We start from the raw sequence: 5,155 nt of genomic DNA, 5'->3' as shown, positions 1-5,155 counted from the left end.
ATGACATTATTCCTTCTTAATAAACTATCTCAGCTGCCTTCCCTTTGTGCACCTCTGTGAAGTGGCTGGGGGGTAGGGCACTCATCGATGCCGGGTAAGGACGTTGAAGCTTCCAGTGAGCTTTGAAGTGTTGCTTGTCAACATCACTCACCCTTTACCAGACTGCACAGGTCTCCAGCTCCCCGTGACTCTAATTAGACAGAGCTGTTTGTTGGAAATGATCTAATTTAAATAAAATAATCCAACTGTCTGTTAAGATTCGGTGACTTCTGAAAGGGTTTATTTTTAAACTATATTTAAAATTCGAGTGCTCCTAAGGTGGTCCCAAATTGTACTTCATGGCTTGCTGTTTGGATGACGTGGGTGGACCCTGCATCTCCTCATTCGGTGTGGTGGCACAACTGCAGAAGCATTTTTATAGTCATTTCATGTTACAGCTCGCTGGGGTTGTACATAATACAAACTTAACTAGCAAAGTAATTTCTAAGTTAATTTTCAGTCAAAACAGATCGATTTTTTAAACTTAGCTTTTCCATGTGAAAGAGGATTTTCTATATTCCCAAGATAAAATCTGGGATTTTAATGAATTGTTTATAGCTGAGCCCTTTCCCATAAAAGGAAGGAATGTGAGCTTCTAAAAAACATCCTTTTGGTAGATTTTACCGCTTTGAAACAAACTTCTATCTTTGCAAGATAGAAAGAGATAAATTAATGTCTGTGAAAATAAAGCCTCTGCCCCTATTTTTCCAAAGTGTAAGAAAAATTTTGTTGACACCTCCATGTGCATAATGGTGCTTCGGTGGAGTTGAAAGTGGGAAGAGGGATAGGCGTGGAGGTGAACGGGGGAAACGCAGCAACGTGGGGCGTCCGTTCGCTCCTGTAAAGCGCTGCAGACTTTAGTGCTGTCGGCAGTGAAATTCTTCTGAAACCACAGAGTCATTTACATTTATTCAGTCCTTCTGCATAGTTACGATGTGGAATTCTGCTTCTCATGGAGATTTTACCAGAGTCATGCTAGGAAAGTGTAAAAGGTTAATTAACAGTATAATCGAGGGAAAAATAACTTCTGAGAAGGTAAGAAATCATGTTTAGTCCTGTGAAAACGTGGAGTTTCAGTGCAGGTTTTTTGTTTTCTTTTGGGTTTCCATTGTTTTTTTCTAAAAGCAGCTTGTGGAGGAGTATCGAGTCTATCTCCAATAGTTATTTCAGTTTTTTTACTCTGATCACATTTTAGTGCTTAACATTAAACTGTAGAAATTCCATGACCGCCAGGAAAGGCTTTACCTAAAAATCTTGTCTGCACAGATGTGCTGCTGTAACAACACAGGCTTTGGGCTTTATAGTGGTTAGAAAATAATGTGTAAATTAGTTCTGTCAACACACAAACCCCATTTTTCCATGACATCAGAAGAAAAAAATAACTCACTTAACATCACAGGGGTGAGTCTCTTCTGTGTTAGCCAGTAATAACAGTTTTGTCTTGACTGGCTTTTAAATGGAGGGAGAACTTGCTGCAGCTTGTTGGTCGCTGAGAGGGTTCCCTGGGCATTGGTGTCCTTACGGCCGAGTCCCCTGATCTTCTGGGCCGTCCGTGCCTCCTGCCATCACTGCCTTGCTGCTGTCCTCTTCTTGTGGCACAGTGACGTTGGCTGCAGCACCAGTTCTCCCTCGAGGCTCGTGCGGGGAGCGTTCGACGTATGAACTTGCCTTGCATGAGGAGCTCTCAGAGTGCTCTGCAAGTGCAAAACCTCATTCTGGAGTACTTGGGGCACAGTCAAATCAGCATTTCAAATTTGGAGAGCTCTAATTTCTTTGAAGACACTTTATAATAAAGTTCTTCAGAAGATAGTTGGTACTGCTGAGGTCTGAATTGTTACTCTGAAAACTAGGACGACTGGAATATGTCCTGTAACAAATGCTGTCAGCACTCCTTTTCCTTTTGTCAGGCAGCACTGAGAAGAAAATACCTTCTGGGAAGTTACTGCTCAGATTCCCTAGCTGATGTTATAATGGAGAACACTCCTTTTCTTATGCATCAGATGTTCACTTCCTAATCTTCCTAACTTCAGGTTCCAAAATTACTTTTCAGGGTTTTTTTTAATGGTCTTGAATTATGTCTCTGGGGACTTCCATAGAAATTTTCCATCCTTTCAGTTTGAAACTTGAAAAATTAGTTTGTATTTTGGCTAAGAAGCAAAATATTTTCTTTTCTTAAAGCCTATAGTAGAAGAGTCTCATCTCTGAGCTCTTCTGGTTAGAAAGCAGGTGCCTCTGGTCTTGAGAATTCTTTCCTGGTAGGATAAGTCACCTCTCTGTTAGCATCCTCATCCGACAGGTAAGGCTCTAATTGCTCCTTGGGACTGCGGGACCGAAGTGTTTTGGTTAAGCACAGGTGGGAATCACAGTGGCAGTGCAAAGCACGTTTCTTTTCTCCCATCTGGGGAAGCCGTGCACGCAGGGGTGTACCTGTTCCTGTGACACTGCCCCGCTTTTGGAGGCCGGATTGAATGGGAAGAGCTTTGCCTTTGCGTTGCTCACACACTGGGGCAGCTACACAGGTGTTGTTTAGAAAAGGATTTACTGTTGTGTTGGGGTTTGTCGCAGAAACCCGCACTTCGCCCAGCATAGACTTGTGATTTGTTTTGTGCAGGTTTGATATTGATGTCTGTAAACAGAATTTACTTATGCAGCTTAGCTGCTCTGTGAGCTGTTACCAGTGGGAATTTGCTTTTTGTGACGTAAAGAAGAGGCAACGTTTCTGCAGCAGTGCAGTTTGTGTTCAGAATTAGGATTTTGACTTGTAACGTATATGCTTGAGCTTAGCCTTATTTAGACTTGGAAAAACACGAGCAGAGGCAATAAATACAGGCAGCAAAAGAAAAGCCATCTGTGTGTGCCTTCATTGGTGCACTAAGCATTCCTGTCCTGTTTGTAAAAATACATTCTTTACATGTCACTCCCACACGCTTGGCAAGACTTAGATGCATGTTGGAGGCTGAAATTGGCTTCCTGAGTTCTTAGTGCCAATATCTGATCTTTTTTTTTAAGCGTATTTCTTGTATCAGTACTGTTCAGCTCTCCCTGTAGCTGCCGGTAATTTCAGGAGTCACTCCCCGAATAGCTGAAGGAAGTGATGTTCCGGTGAACTCCATTGGCACTCACGTAGGGGATGTTTAAATATATGACTGAGCAGAGGAGAAAAGAACATCTGATGACGCTTCTCTCACAGCAGTGAAGTTTAGTCGCTATGAATGGTGCCCCGCATGTGTTCTGCTCGCGGTTCAGGCTCTTAGTTTAGTGTCTTTGTTGAATTTTAGCTGCCTGTTCCTGGCTCTAACAAAGGCTGTTAAAACCCCGAACAAACTCCACCTGGTCACATCTCTCTGCTCTGGTACAAGGCTGGTAAAGCCACAGACTGTGAAATGCTGCCGTTCTGTGGCCATAGTGTGGGACGTGATTCAGTGGCTGAGATCAAGCCGTGAATTTTGGGTCGCAGTGAGGGGTAAATCTGAGGCTGTGGCACCACTGCTGGCAACTAGTTTGACTGGTTTGACTCTGCTTGCAGCGTATCCACATCTTAGGTAGCTTTGGCCAGCCATCTCGGGAAGGTGACGCAGGGCAGCTTTATGCATCACAGATAAAATGGGACTTAAAAAGCATTAATCTCTCATCAAAGGGGTCTCTTGGTTCAGTCAAAGGTTGTGCTTGGGTTGGTCATGTGACACTGAGCAGAAGGTAAGATGCTGAAGCATACTTGGGCAAAAATGTATTTCTACAGACATTAATTAAAAAAATAATTAAAAATGGTTAGTGCAGGGTGCAGAACTACTGTATCACAAAGACAGAAATCGACTGTGACGTCCTTTACAGTTAATATATCCACTCTGACACCTCTCAGAACCACACACGTTTGCCCCAGCACCTGAGCAGGATCCTCACGTGCTGTGACATCCTGGCTGTGCTCATCATAAACTCATTCTCTGTATGTTTTTAGATTGTTGAATTTTTCTCATTTCTCTCTCTGCTTCTGTGTACTTTCAAACCCAGAAACATCCGTGTTCAGGGTAATGCCGTCCTGGTGAACTGGGACCGCGGTCTAGCGTTGGAAAACTTTGATAATGTTTCCACAGTTGATGTATTCACTTTTATTTTTGATGTAAAACCCTAAAAGACCAGGCATCCTACTGACAATTGTGGGGGGTTTGGGGTTTTTCTTTAGCTGAAATGGCAGAAAGGTTTTTATAGTGAATTTTATGATCACCATTGTGGTTTTATCATCAGTCCTTGAAAACGGGCGGCCTTGAGTAAAGACCAGCTCTGATGTTGCATGTAAAATTCATTAATTTTTCTCTCTTTAATGAGCAGAATGAAGTGCTTATGGGTAAGTGATGCTGCAGTTGAGCATTCAGATTGTTTCTGTGGAGAAGCAATTTAAAGTCTGCTGCATAAAAATTATTTTAATTAAAGTCCCAGTAAAAGTGATAGTCTGTTTTGACAAACATCTAATACTCCATCTGTGCATTGTCCCAGAAGGTCAGTCACCTGAGAACTTCAGAGAACTGTCTCTCTTAATCCAGTTCTGATCAGACCTGTTAGAAACTTAGTTCATTCCCCCCCTCCTCACTTTGGGCAGATTTTCTCCTGAGCGTTAAGCCAGCAGTGCCTTCCCTGCGTGGCTGTGCCTCAGTTGTCACAGAATACAGACCCACAGGGAGCCAAAGTTACTCCCTCGCTTTATTTCGCTGCCTTTTGCTGGGGTGCCCGTGTCCCGCGGTTGGACTCCGATGTCTTGGCAGATGGAGGTAAAGCCTGGAGGGACTCCTAGTTGTAAAGCAGTGGTGAAGAGGCTCCTGGCGCTGGCAGGGTAGTTCCGGAGACGGGAGGCAGCCCTCCACAGCCCGAGTTGACCTCCCCTGGCTGTGTCTTGAGTGTGAACATGGTTGGAATGAGTGAGCCTGATTTCCAGGTGGCAGCTGTCCCATCCTGCCCCACGGAGGAGGGTGGGCAGTAGTCCATGGCAGACACAGACAGTCTTTCCAACACCTGCTCGCCGACTCCCTGCAAAATCCAGCAGTTGTGTTTTCCCTGAAGGCTTTGGCTATTGATACTATCGTGTTCATGACATGGATACAATTAAAAATGCTGTTGTAAAAAG

General features: G+C 43.8%; 1 protein-coding gene across 1 annotated transcript in view; it reads left to right on the top strand.

The window, feature by feature from the left end:
• The window catches only part of TAF15 (TAF15 RNA polymerase II, TATA box binding protein (TBP)-associated factor, 68kDa), a 21,289-nt gene that overhangs the window by 9,181 nt on the left and 6,953 nt on the right, over positions 1-5,155 (top strand). The gene's annotated exons all lie outside the window — the stretch shown is intronic.

Source organism: Buceros rhinoceros, unplaced genomic scaffold, assembly GCF_000710305.1.
Source record: "Buceros rhinoceros silvestris isolate BGI_N320 unplaced genomic scaffold, ASM71030v1 scaffold39013, whole genome shotgun sequence".
Classification (NCBI taxonomy): Eukaryota; Metazoa; Chordata; class Aves; order Bucerotiformes; family Bucerotidae; genus Buceros; species Buceros rhinoceros.
This window is presented reverse-complemented; position numbering and strand designations above follow the sequence as displayed.